The following is a 14,941-nucleotide window of genomic DNA, read 5'->3' as shown; positions in this document are numbered from 1 at the left end:
ACAAACTAAAACAACACAGGTTTTACTACAGTGGCGGAGAGTAACTAAATACTTTATTTACTGTTATTGGGATGGGTTGCAGATCTGCAATTTACTGAGTCTCCTAAATCTCTCCTTCATTAAGTATTGTAGCTCCTCAATTCATTTTGGAAAGGTAAGAATAACAGCATTTCTTTTGAAGACTACTACTATTATAATATGCAGTAAACACAACTGGGGGGTTTAAATATGCATTTATTTAGAATCTAAAATGTTTAGGGGTTATTTTTATATTCACACTGAAGCTTTACTGCATAGTTTTGTTGTTTTAATTTAGTACAAACCCCTCTTCATTAATATTTTTAAATGTCATAATGTGATATTTAGTGAGCTTATATAAACCCATAGATATTGCTTCTACCTGGCAGTTTGCTGAGTTTTATGGCTGATACACTGGAAGCTTAAAATAAAGGTTGGCTGATATCATATTCAGTATTGTTCCAGCTGAGTCTGCTTATTGGACTGCTGCTTATCTGAAAGCGTACTGCCAGTGACAGGAACACAATGAGGATTTTATTTTGATAAATAAAAAAAAAATAAAAAACTCACATGGATAGATGGCTTTTGATTGTTGGTGTTGGGAGCTGAGCTGCATCACAGTGCGCTGAACAACAGTGACTAGTGACTTAGAAATGGGGCAGATGTGAAAAAAACACTACACTTGTGGGCAGCTTCAAATCACACAGCACACTTGTGTTTGCCAAAACCAGCTGGTCTGGGATGCCAAAACAGAGATCAATTTAACACTGGCGAGTCCAGCTTTTTCTGCTCTCTCTCAGTCACTGCTGTTCAGGAGACTGTTTTTTCCCCCCATTTTAATAGCCACTCTGTGAGCTCATAAGTGACTATATTCAACACCAGAATTAAATTTTGGGCAAAAACTGTGAATCTCATTTGCTGCAGTCCCACTTTCTAATTTATCAGTCAACACTAACGGTTTCCTTTAAATCACAGCAACACATATGGTTTCACTCCATGCACATGTTTTCTTTATGTGCCATATTCACTTTGGGATGACAACTATGGCTCGGGGCTGACAGGGGCTGCTGGACAGAGCATGCCAACATCTATACCCTTCACCCTCCAGTCAGTGTTCATAAGAAGGAGCTTGAGGGCCTCCTACATGACACTGTGCCAGAGACAATGTGTAGAGAAAATTGTTCAGGGATGAGCAGTTGTCCCCCAGGGGATCTCTGATGGCTCTCTGCAGCTCAGGAGGGACAATTAGCTGCCGGTGGGGGGTAACAGAGAGGGAAACAAGAGAGAGAATGAGAGAGATGGAGAGGAGACGTCACAGATAAAAAGACTAATCAAACTCAAACAAAAGTCTGTGGAGGAAAAATGTGGGGGTGCTGCTTTTGAGTGCTGCTCTAATTAGGTGTAATCCCTCACACATGTGACAGCCTCTGAAGAGTCTGACTGATATCATCAAGCCTGCTATTTCTTCAGTGATGCCTTGAAGAGGAGATGTGGTACAAGCACCTTGGTGAGAAAAAATGGTTGAAGACGGTCAGTACATCAAGGCTTCATGCACACACAAATACAGACATACCTTACACTTTTAGGAGAATAAACCTCTTTATTTGTCTTTTTTTTGTTTGTTTTCTGACATGAAAAATTTGTTCCAGGCTAGTTTTAAAGTCAAAATAATGAAAGCCTGTAGTGATATGAGGGAATGAGTGAAATCCAAAAACCACTTATGTTGCATTCAGGTCTGGTTGTGAATTAACAGATGAATCCATGACCGTCTGCTTTTGACCCAGAGCAGTGCTGCTGTGTTATAGCTCCCAAATGAAGATGAAATGTGAAGTCTATCTTAAGGGTTGATGGGCTGGATACATTGCAGATGTTAACACAAGGTGGGTGGTAAAACGTTTTACGACCTTTTTTTCACCGACAGGATCTGACATTAGCAGAAGGATAAAGGTGTTTAACTGTGTTACCATTTTCTCACCTTATTACAAACTAAAGAACGCTCACAGCTTTGATTTTATATGATGATTTTGATTAAATATTGATATAAATTAAAGTTTAATTTCTCTTTCACTTTACTGAGGGGAATGAAACATTATTTGCATTGGCTTTTCAGGCATTCCACCGTCTGTCACTCCATAACTTTTGAGCTCTTTTTATATACTGAAGAGAGCAGAAGAGATCTTTCTTTATGTTTTTTTAAAACAAATGTTTCTTTGTGCCACAAAGCAATCCAGCAAATTTTAGACAAAATTAAAGTTGATGCTACACCATGTGAAACAGACTGGACTGGACTCTTCCCCAATCAGCAGCCACCATATGGAAGCAGATAATTGTGAAATGTAATCACTACTGAATGTTGAAATTTGGCACTTAATTTATAGCATCAAAGTATTTAACTCTATCTGAATTGATGTGGTCTGAATTTCCCTCTTTAAAACAGTCAATTTCAAATTTTCAATAACTTAAATTGCTTATCTTTGGTGTCCAAGATGTTCAGATCTGAATATTATATCTTGAATTTTAGTGTCTGAATTTGACCAATTCAATTTGTGCAACCAGATTTCTTGACTTGACTTGAATTTTGATCTGAATTGAGCTTACTGAATTTTAGCTTATTTGAATAGAGTACTTAAATAATTTAAAATTTGTGAACCCCTGAAAATATATATACTGGAAATAAAGTTTTTGAAATGGACCCCTTTCCTTGCACTGTTTACTCAAGTACTGTACTTATGTACAGATTTGAGGTACTTGTACTTGAGCATTTCCATTTCATTCCACTTTATACTTCTACTTCACAACAATTCAGAGGAAAATATTGTACATTTATTTGACAGCTGTAGTTAGTTACTTTCAAATGAAGGTTTTACACACAAAACATATGAGTGTATAAAATATGATGCATTGTTAAAGATTAAACTACCCAGCACAAACTAGCTCCACCTCGACCACTCCACCACTGTCAAACAGTAGAATAAACACGTCATCATAATTATATTTTGGCTACAGCACCGGAGACCTACCAGCACAACAACTGAAACAAAATATGACCTGAAATAATAAAGAATTTTACAAAGCTACATTTTGGTTCTTGTATAAGAGCCCCCAGATAACAAAGGAGGCACAATTAGATTACCACAAACCAACTGACAAACAGTGAATCTGAGGCATTTGGCACCCCTGGGGGCTCAAAGACAGCTGCTTAGCGTGGTTGGGAATTCATCCTAGCTGTCACCCCATTGAGGCGCTATTCTTTTGCCCAAATGGGAATTTTCTGTCTGCAGCCAGCTGACAGAAAACTGGCAGAAAATCAACCCAAATTCCTGTCTTCTGAAAGTCTGCTCAGACACGTAAAGGTTATGCCGTTATGTGTGCTTTAGGACATTTTTTGCCTTATTAAATAGTAAAAAAGTATGATGTGACAAGAAATGAAGGGAAAAAGAGAGGGGATGACATGCATCAAAGTGTAACAGCTGTACTTGAACCAGGGATGTTGCAATCACATGGCCATTGTCTTAGACCCCTGAGCCACCAGGACACCCAAACAATGTCTTTGTTTTATGGTAATTACCTGTCTTGAAAGTGAACGAGAAATAATGAAATGATATTAGAATGAAACACCTTTTAATTGTTGCATCATGTACAAGCTCAAGATCTACTACCTACACATACTATATGAGAGCCAAGAGCCACCGACCTATTTACACTTAAAGGACTTAAAGAGTTGAGTATTCATTTGGATTCTTTACCTCAGATAAGTGAATTTAAAGCAAACCTGATAGCTGAGCTCTTCTGCCTTGTCATTCTTATAACTTGAGGAGTCAGGTTTGTTCAATGCTTCCTGTGCCTTCACTGCAGTTCAGAGAAGCTGTTAAAACGATCTGCCTTCCTGTGTAGCAAATTCACAAGCTAGAGAGGCAAGCAAGAGAAAAGTGAAGTAAGTGAACATTTTTCACCCGGCTCTCTGCAAACGACAGATGGCAGAACACAAATAAAGTGACGGATAAATACACAGTGGAAGAAATGTGGATTGCTCGCCTCAAGGATGTATTGAATAGATGGGCAGACGATGGGAAGACGTAGGCTATTCTCACATGTTGTATAAATCTTTAATGTAACTGTGATGGTGGAAAAAGTACTCAGATCCTACTTAAAGGTTTTATTGATAACATTTTTATGTAGATGAATATTTTAAAAAACAAAAACATCCACAGAGCTTTCAGAAAGGTGCAGAATAAAACTTTTCCTAAATAGAATATATTATGATTGTGAATGAATCATTTAAAAATTTTTGACGAGTCGCAAATAAATGTTTTGTTTATCTCTGTGTGAGATGTCTGACGTTTGGTTCCTACTTCTAACAAGGTTTGTGAGCCAATAGTATAATGACGTTGGTATCATGTGGTATAGTTGCCAGTTAGCGTGGAGAAAATGGACACTGATGATAGCACATATTAGCTATCTTAGCTTAATCGTCCGAACAACAATAACCCATAAAAATTCTGCATATTTAAACAAAATCAAAAACAACTATTGGCAGCCATAGTCCTTACAATCTTAACTAATGTGTTGTCACTGGTTAGATTGTCAAAATTAGACAAATAACAGCTTCAATCCCTGAGGAGCTATGTTAGCGTTAGTGACGGCTGCATCCAGTTACCTAATGATATAGTTCCCTCAAACAATGTAACGTTATAACGAAGATGCTTATCAGAGGGGATTTAGAAGAGGGCCAGGGTCCGACATAACCGATGGCCTAGGGCCAGTACAAGTTTATGCAGGGCAAGTTGATTGACCAGTGGGGGGAGGGTTTGGGCAGGCTGTTGGGGTTGGGTTATGTCTCTAACTTTTTTCTCCTCACTATCCCACCTTTTTACTTCCCTTCCTTCCCAAAAAAGTGCGCATGTGCCAGCCTGCATGCGGCCTGTTGCCGTAGCTCTGGCTCGTCGTCTTACTTTTTCCTTACTTTTAACTTTTCTTTTTCTTCCAAACTTGAGTAACTTGTGTAAAGAGTTTCCCTTCGGGGATCAATAAAGTATTTCGGATTCTGATTCTGATATGGGGCGATTCAGGCTTGCTTTTCCTTTCTTTTATTTCCTATTCAAGTGACAGCTTAGATGACCAACCCTAATTTACAAAATTCAGACACTGGATCTTGTATCAGGTTAAATCAGAACCTGATACAAAGGTATGAACAGTCTGGTTAAACAGTCAAACATATTTTCTCATCTTAAACGTTAAAAGGCTGATATACAGTAGCATTCCTACAGGAAACCCATTTATGTGATAGAGATCAAATCAGACTGAGTTGACCATGGGTGGGTGATGTTTTTCTAGCAGGGTAGCAATTTTGGTTAATAGCAGAGTTCAGTTTTCCGCCACTAAGATTATAGCTGATAAAAATGGCAGATACTTGATTATTTCAGGCATTGTCCTTTTTTTCACATGTACACGTCATATTTCTTTCACCATTCTCTTATCTTTAAAGTGACCTTCTCTGAATATCACTCGATCGCGATTTCGGCTCATGCTCCCCTTAGTATAAACATTACATTTTTGGACCGGCCCTGCTTTTCATCACCCTGGAGGTTTAATCCCCTGCTATTGTCTGGTGATGCATTCAATGCCTTTATTTCATCCTCATTTGACAACTTTATTGCTATTTGCAGGCAGACTTCGGCCTTATTACAACAACGGATGCTACACACTCACAGTAATTATTATGGTGAGCAGACTATTAGCCCATCAACTGAAACAACAGGCTTCCTCTTGATTGAATTCCTCAAATTAAGGATTCTACCTGCATGGTTACAGAGTCTTGAGGCCCCTACTGTTGACCTTGTCACTGCTAATGGGCTTGACGCCCCCCTGTTGCTACAAAATTATACTCTATATTAAAGCCATGCAAAGCAATAAAGCACATGGCTCAGATGGATTCTCTGAGTTTGAAATTCTGAATGAATTTGAATGAACTAGCTCCTCTTCTTATTTCATTGTACAACGAGTCCCTAGAACGTGGTTCACTTCCCTGGATCCTAACTCAGTCATCCATAACCCTGCTCTTGAAAAAGGGCAAGGACCCCACATCTTGTGCCTCTCATAGACCTCTATATTTGCTAAATATGGGTGTCAAAATTTTGGCTAAAGCCTAATCAACCTGTGTCGAATTGAAATGTTGTTTTATACAGATGACCTGCTTCTATATGTATCAGATCCACTGACTAACATTTCTGCAATCTTGTCCATGCCAGAATAAATTTGGCTCTTTCTCAGGTTATTAAGTGAATCTTCCTGTGAGTGAATGCTATCCCATAAATTCATCGCCATTGTTACTTAAACAATCCGATATCCCTCTCAAACTCAGTTCAGCAGGGTTTAAAGGGTTTAAATATCTAGGGATCAACGTGACCCGTACTTTACCTTCTCTCTATTCTGCTAATTTCTTTCCCTTGGTCACCCAGGTCAAGGCTACGGAATCCCCTAAAGGTCATGGTGAGAATTTATTTGAGGACTACTTTTGCGTTCCCTCGCAATATGTTTTGTGTTACCTTGCAATACTTTTCTTCTTCCATTCCTTCTGAGCCATATGTCTATTTGTAATGGAAGGTTGTGTGGAGATTCTCATGTTAATGCATTTTTGCATTGTTTATTGACACCTCACCTTATATGATGTCCATTGCAAAGAAGTTATCAGATAGAACATTATCAAACTTTGGGTGTGGGAGCTGTATGTATAAGGAACGTCAATTATTGCTCCACACTTATAGCAACAGGCCTTCTACCAAAACCTGTTTCAGCATTGAAGGTTACTTTATGAGCGTATATTCTGTTGCGTTTCGCTGGGAGCAGCACAAAAATAGACACATGGCTCAGAAGGAATGGAAGAAGAAAAGTATTGTGAGAGAACACAAAACATATTGCGAGAGAAAACAAAATATTACAAAATTCTCACCGTGACCTTTAGAGTGCTCCGTACAAGGTTGACTTTCAGAGGTGGAACTCCTTGCCTTTATCATTGATAGGTAGAATAAATGCGGTAAAAATGTCTTGCCTAGATTTCTCTTTTTGTTTCAGTGTATCCCTCTGTTTTTGCCAGAACATTTTTTCAAATCTATAGACCAAATCATTACCACTTTTTAATTGGGTGGGTAAGCACCCAGGGTAAGGAAATCATTATTGCAAAAATTTAAATTCACTTGCCTTACCTAATTTTCTGCTCTACTATTGGTCAGCACATAGTCATATATTGACTTATTGGCTTCAATCACCAGGGTCGTTATGGTGTAGGTTGGAGGTTCAATCATGTTCCTCATCTTCCCCAATGGCCCTACTCACCTCCTCCCTACCAATCAATCTCTCCAGCTTTATAAGTAGCCATGTGGTGCTGTCTACCCTTAGGATTTGATTTCAATTCAGATGTCATTTTGAGTTTGTCAGCCTTCACCCTGATGCCTTTAGTGAAGGGTCACCTATTCCCCTCCATCACTCACTGATGTGACTTATGTGTTGTGGCAGAGTCGAGGCATTAAGCTTTTTAGAGACCTCTACAAAGATGGGCCGGGGGGGGGCTTATACAATTCAAGGTGTTACACAGTTTTTTTTTTTTGACTAATTGAAATCTACCCTAATATTGCAGACCAATGTGACAGATGTCTCCCTTCCTCTTGTCACCTGAGTCGTATGTTTTTCTTTTGCCCAAGACTACATAAATTCTGCTGTAATTATTTCACGATGTTGGCAAATATTCTAGTAATCAATATTAAGATTTGCCCCTCACTGTCAGACATATTAGCCTTTATCTCTCTTTTGGCAAGACGCCGTATTTTATGTCTCTCTTTGAGGCCCCTGGGGATGTTCTTTTCATAAGAAAAATGGGAAATACTTGTAATTTTATACTTCTGTATTTTTTCTGTATTCCCAATAAAAAGATTAACAAACCCCCCCCCCAAGATAAAACAATGAAATTACATCAAAACAAACATATGATATACAAAACCTTAATTGGAACAACTGACCAGTAACCATGGGAGTAGAACTTGCCCATTTACAGAGGGCCAAGTCTGTCTCAAGCTGAGCTAAATAAACACCTTTAGATGTTGTTCTTGGTCACTCCAGAGCCTTAGCAACTCTAAATACCCCCTACAACTGAACACTTATTGCTGGATGTAACCTGTGATCAAAGCTATAGAGGTTTTTCAGTGGTGTATATAGTATAGTATAATAGTATATTTTGTACACATGCAACACATGGTTGATATGGACAGGCAGTTGAATTGCAGCACTCCTTAAAAGGATGTCTTCAAGTTTTCATTGAGCTGAGACAAACCACTACAAATTGTCATTGCTATAGGGATTAATGTATGACTGGATTCAGTCACAAGCCATTAAACCTCCCCTGGTCCTTTGTAAATGGGCAAGTTCTACTTCCTTGGTTCATCATATTTCTCTCCATAATCCAATACTAGGTGTGTGAGCGCCTGTAAAATGGCCTGTGGCACTTCTAATAACCTTGGCAGCTTTATTACATTTATGGCCAACTTCCAGCGACATGCTTATTCCTTGATGTGATTAAGGTCTGCTGCTGAGACGGAGAGCAGAGTACATCATAATGTTTTCTGGAAATGTGACAGATATTCTATCATGATCATATGTTATTTTTGCTGTATTACGGTTTAATGTTATATGACTCTTCTTCCTTCCCACCAAAGTGTCTGTCTGTCTTTGTAAAAGATGCTGTTTTCAGGTCTTTGGATTCATAACAAACAAGCAGTGCTCACTATACTCCAGTAGATTTAGATGCCAGTGCCAATTAGAGATGAAGAGGCATTTCATCTGAATGTTAACTGTTGTTTAAAGTCAGGCACTAAATTCTTTTATGATTAGCCCAGCGGAGGGTACTGGCCATTGATGCTGGTTTAAGAAGAATAATAAGATTTAATTAGCCATCTCTACTTAGCATTCAGTTTAATAAACCACTCCAATCAGTATGCAGGAGGGTTGTTGCAGGAGGGCAAACTCCAAGTGTATCTCTAGTATCCCTCAATTTCTAGTTTTAATCTCATCCTTGTGTATATTGTAATATCTATTTAAACACCCCATTATGTTGTATCAATGACCTTGACCCTGTATTGTGGCTTTGTTTCCCTGCAGCAGCAATGTTTGAAGATAATGAGCTCTGTGAGTTTAGTGCAATGTTGCAGTAGCTCTGCCCAGGACAAGAGATGAACATCCACATTTTTGTGCTCCTCCCAGAGAAACAGCTTGTGTTCAAGAAAAACAACCCAAACCTCATCCTCTCCTCCCTGATGCCTCACCCTGCACTAATGTTGTCTCTCTTTCATTACGGCACAGCAGCTTCATAGATGCATGTCCAGCCGACTCTGAGGCCAATTTTCTTTCATCCCATCTCTGTGAGATTTGGCATGGTTTGGCAGCAGAAAGCAGGAGCCGATTCAGACCTCAGCCAGACGCATCTTGTTATTTCAGACAGAGAAAAGAGCACAATGGGCTTTCACACCCTCAGCGACCCAGCACCACTGTATTTGGGATAACTGCGGCATCCGCAATGGTTACATGTCTTGGAATGTGTGTTTGGTGTCACACTAATGAGATTTTTTCCCCACCACAGATGCTCTGTTTTTGTGCAAAAAAGAATAAATGAAAACACAGAAAATGCCTCAAAGTGCTTTTTCTCTGTGTTTGTGAGCTCCCATTGCGTTGATGAAAAAATCTTTTATTAGCCAAGATTGTCCAAGAGGGGGCAGTATGCCATTAAGTGTATTGAGCCAGGTCATTTATTAGAACATATGCATAGAGGTTAAATTAAGAGCATACTCCTCCCATACTTCCACTCAAACAAACAAAGCAACAGACAAATGTTCACACGTGTATTTAAATACAAAGAGTCACTTGTAATGGATTGGTTTAAAAATCAATATTAAACATACCTTTTGGAGAGTCCTGTAATGTTTTTTTTCTTGCAGGATATGCCTATGTTATTCTTTGACGTTAAAAAAGACCTTGAGTGTATTTTACATAAATCCTTTGTGGTGTAATGTTCTTTAAATAGGCTTATGAATCCTCCAGTGTGACTGTATTAATACACAAAATCTTCAGTCACATTGATTTTCATATTCAAACACCAACTTTGAAAGTCAATTCCTCACCGCCTCACTCCGTCTTTCTTCCTCATTTGGAATTGTGAATAATGTGTTTATTTCCTGGACGTCTTGCAGATACACCTCTTTGTGTCTGGGAATGAAGCCCAGCGTGTGTGCGTGAACACGATATCAAGTGTGAGATGGGGGTCATCATTCAGTCCTCTTGACAGTGAAAACACCCCTGCTGCCTCTCCCAACACAGCTGCTATTGGTGCGACGGCACCGGCTTCATCTCGTAGCTCACACATGCTGCATGAGATATCAGGTAGGGGTGAAGATATGTAAGGGCACGCGTGACAAGGAGGCATATTTATCTAGGGGTTGAATCTCATTGTTATTCTTTCCTTTCTAACCTCCCCTGGTTGACTCGATGATGTGCAAAGACCTGAGGCTCTGAACTTTGATTGCATGTGTATGCTCTCACTTGTATAATATCAGAGGCCCTCCAATGATTAAAGAAAACATACCTATAATTTCAATCATGATGTGGGGTGCCCTTTTGAAATGTCACCATCAGCACTTCTGTTAAGTGCCCTGAACAGAGGCTGCCCTGATTTGTCTTGCTAAATGTGTTCACTTTTAGATTGTCACTGCATGTGTCTGTGAGAGTGTCAGTTTTCTGTCAGTGCATGTACAAGTGACACACCAGCAGTAACATAACCTTGTAGCAGAAAGTAACACACAGTTAACTTTGGCTAGGCGATGCTGCAAGAGCTGTGGGGAAATTCTTGCTGTTAATTGGACTGTGAAGGATTTCTACTGCAGATTCAGCCCACTCTGCAAGTTCACACCATGGATTGTTAAAGGGTATTAGATTACAGCATGTCCTCTATTTCTCTCTCTCTGTCTATGTTCCAATTCCATACTATAATTGTATTCAGCATGTATGTGGTTATCTTAGACTGGAAACACGGAGAAACAGCTGGTCTGGCTCTGTCCAAAGTACAATTTCTTATTTGTATAAAAACCAAAGTGTAAACAATTATAAATTGTAGTTTTATGGGTGATTAGGTGCTGGGTTATATCTTGGCTGGGCAAAGTGACTTTCTCGAGTCTTGTTGTCACTGTGAAGTTGCCAGAAATCCAGTGGACACTCCAGGATGTGTTCCAGTAAAGTTTAGAGGTGCTGGTAGGCAGATTTTGTTACCTTTGAACAAGGCCAGGCTCGCAGTTTTCTCCTGCCAGTGTTGCCAGATTGGGCTGCTTTTTATGTGATTGGGCCATTTGGGCAGTTTCCCCCATTGAATAATTAGGCCAAATTCCAATGAATTGGCCTGTCCTCTCCTCCAATTAGTATTAATGAGATTGACAAGGCACTAGTTCAATAGTTAGCCTAATTAAACTAATAATATACTAATAGAGCTCATATTCAGCCACAGAAAATAAAGGGATGGATAAACAAAAAACCCCATCCAAGATCCAAATACAAAATGTAAAAAAATTTGGCTACATTTATGATAATTTGGTTTGAGGCTTTGATTGGGCTACTTGGTGTCGATCACATCTGGCAACACTGCCACCTGCTTCCAGTCTTTATGCTAAGCTAAGCTAACCAGCTGCTGGTTCCAGCTTCAAATTTACCATACAAACATGAGAACGGTATTGATATTATCATCGAACTCTTGCAATTTAGTAGTAGCACCTTTGTGCATTGCACTGTGGTACAGTAGTGCCCTTCAACAGCACACTCAAAAATGATGTGAATTTAGAAAGCATACTGATATACTTAGTGTGTACTATTGTTCCAGTGTGAACATTTAAATACTTAAAACCCTGTTGGCATTAATGTGTAGTATGGAGTCGGCGGTACAGTCTCCATGTCTTGCTCTCGCTTCTTCACACATGCAAACACTTTTTCATGAAGGCTGTTCAGATGAACAGTATCCAAACAAACACTGTTTGCATCAAACACTGACGAAACAGTGACTGGTGATGATGTCAGTTCATGTAAACCGATTGTAAACCGGGATGAGAGTGACTGGATCCTGCTTCAAAGGTAGTTGCTGGGTATGCAAAGAAATGTCTCTCAACATTTCAGATTGAGTAACCTTTGGTGCTGCTATCTTTTTTTGATAGTGTATTTTGTCTCTACTAGAGATTTTTGTACCCTGGAATTACAGTTTGTATTAGCTTTTTGAGTTGATTTATCACAGTAATGGAGGCACAGGGAGAAACGAGCACAGACAAACCAGCTTAGTTTTAAATCACTTTACACTGCCAGGTGTTTAGTCATTAACTGCTTCTCTTTTATCCACAAAGGAAAGGAAAGGTGCTCTATCACATAAAGCAGTGGCTGTGGCTAAATACTGGATAGCATTGAATGGGGATCTAAGAACTTTATTAGGCTCTTGCTGACCCCGTACAAGCCTTTAATGTGTTTTTTCAATCACTGACACTTTGTGCAACACACTGTCGTTTATTAAGCATAACAGCGTCCAGGTTGTCTGTCCTTTTGTCATTTGGCCTACAGGTTGCTCATAGAAACACATACTAAAGATATGTTTTTTCAAAGAGGTTATACATGAAGGCAATGTAAAGGTATTGACTGTATAAGCTCTGCCTATAAAGTCGACAATCAATTGTTGAAAAGTGTAAAGGACAAACAGTAGACGTGTGATTGCAGAACAGTGTTCACAATAAGTAAGTAATGAGTCCCTTCATTTCATCACCTCTTGACTGGTTTGATTGTGGAGAATAATGGAGGAAGCGAGCAAGCTTTTATTTCTATGGAAATGAAAAAAGTGGCAGCTGCTGGTGGTGGGGTGGTAAGGAATAGCTCAAGGGGTTAAAGACTGCTTGCGTAAACAACACCACAGCATGCTCGTACTGCTACCCACACTCGCCACTGATGAGTTTTTTTTCATTGACAGCGATGACTTCCCCAGGCCCCTGTGAACATGCGAAGCCCATCGACTCCTAAAATCACGCTGCTCCTGTAATGAGGAAAACCATAATGGCAAATCCTGCTCGGAGCATCCTCTGGCTGTGATGGCTGCACCGGAGGGCATATGCACAGAGAACGGGGCTACTTCAGCTGGCAAGTAGGTGTTCCTCATTATCTAGATGTGAGTGCCAAGAGGGTCGAATAACGCAGAGGGTGTGGAGTCACATTAATCAAGCTGTCACACACGTACAGGTCCACTCCAGAGACAGGAGTTCACACCCTCACATGTTAATGCTGGATGCTAGTTGTTGTCATCTCTAACAGGATGACAACAACTAGTGTCCTCACTCACTCAACTACAGTGGTATTTAAGCACATACAACAGGACTATGGCACTCCATATTTTTCTACTTTGCTGGCCAGCTTTTGACAACATCTGGGGATGTGTGCTGTAATGGTAGTCCTCCTTTGCAGCTCTGGCTCAGTGGTGCTCCCTTGCACCTGCATCTGATCTCTGCGTGGGAGGAATCCTGCTATTTCTCCTCAGTGAGCCACTGGCGGTGCACTGTGCCTGCTGCGAGTCTTGCCATGGCAATGTTCACATATCACTGGCTGTGTATTCATTTCCACCCATACTTCACAGGGGATAAATGCAATAATTTGCATGGATATAGCTTTGAGAAAACACAGTGATGAAAGTCCCTCCCGCCCACGATAGAAAGCAAACTTTAATCAGGGGTAGGAGGGAAATGTCTCTATGCCTCCTGGCACTGCAGGGGCAGGAGGCTAAAGAGGTGCAGCATTTAAGATTAGCCCCACTGCTTGTTGAACAAATAGATGGAGGTCAAAATCCTTTGGGAGGGGCTTGGTTCTTCTTTTCGCCCTAAAAATTGTACACCAGTCTCAGCCATGGTGATAATGCCACTCACTAAAGCAGTTTTTATTAAGCATCTAAATCATTCTTATTTCATTAAAGTGGAGCGAGCTGCTGAGTTTCAGTCAACACAAACTAAATTGCTTCAGTTAGCATTCTGAGGTAGAATGATTAGTGGGTGTGTAACTGTTATATGTAGAAGCTGAAATGGAAAATTTTGATGATGCTGTGGCCTGGGATTCGGGGATGAACAGATGATACATTTCTCTCAGGCTCCCTGCCTCTGAGTTAATTCAATTCATTTTCTTTTATTGATTGACACTGGACACCGAGACGTTTGTGGTTCATGCAAGCCGGCAGCAATAATGAAGGAATTACTTGCAATTCGGCTCCGTTTGGCAAATTGTAATTCTGTGGAAGCTGCCAAGTAGTCCCAAGTGTGTGTGTGTGTGTGTTTTATTGTACTTATATCTTATATCTGAGAACCATTTTTAAAGTGACATGTTTGCAGATAGAGGAGATTTTTAACCAGCGCTCACTATTTCCAGGGCATGTTTGAGAGCTAGTTTGATGTTAAGGTTTGCCATGTAGTTGTGATGTTGATGGTATTCCAACAAATACAGTAATACAAACGTGTGTGGCCAATTGTACATCTACCTTTTGTGAGGACTAAGCAAGCTGTGAACACAACATTGAAGTATTAACACATTTTAATTTGATATAAAGCAAACTTTTTAGCAAACAGTTTCTTATTTACACCTCCAGCAGGCACATTTTTCTGTGCACCTGGTGAATTTAAGCCCAATATTCACTCTAATTTTTTCATGGTTTTGGGTTTTTTTCCTGTTATTTCCTGTTTTATTTTGAATTGTTCTCCTCTCCTTGTGTGTCTTGTTGTTTTACTTCCTGTCTTTGTTTGCTTTTCCCTCCAGTTTTGATTGTTTGCCCCGCCCTAATTAGTTGCATCTGTGTCTGTTGTCTCCCCTACCTAAGTGTATTTAGTCAGAG

At 39.8% G+C, this 14,941-nt stretch overlaps 1 long non-coding RNA gene across 1 annotated transcript; it reads left to right on the top strand.

Moving 5' to 3' along the window:
• The first annotated feature begins 40 nt into the window (after positions 1–40).
• Positions 41–2,436, top strand: LOC122883531. Its single transcript, XR_006379654.1, has 4 exons — positions 41–154; positions 1,443–1,548; positions 1,752–1,898; positions 2,129–2,436. It is a non-coding gene; the product is annotated as an uncharacterized LOC122883531 (long non-coding RNA).
• The last annotated feature ends 12,505 nt before the right edge of the window (positions 2,437–14,941 follow it).

Source organism: Siniperca chuatsi, linkage group LG10 (genome assembly GCF_020085105.1).
Source record: "Siniperca chuatsi isolate FFG_IHB_CAS linkage group LG10, ASM2008510v1, whole genome shotgun sequence".
Classification (NCBI taxonomy): Eukaryota; Metazoa; Chordata; class Actinopteri; order Centrarchiformes; family Sinipercidae; genus Siniperca; species Siniperca chuatsi.
Note: the sequence above shows the minus strand (reverse complement) of the source record. Positions and strands in the feature narration are given on the sequence as shown.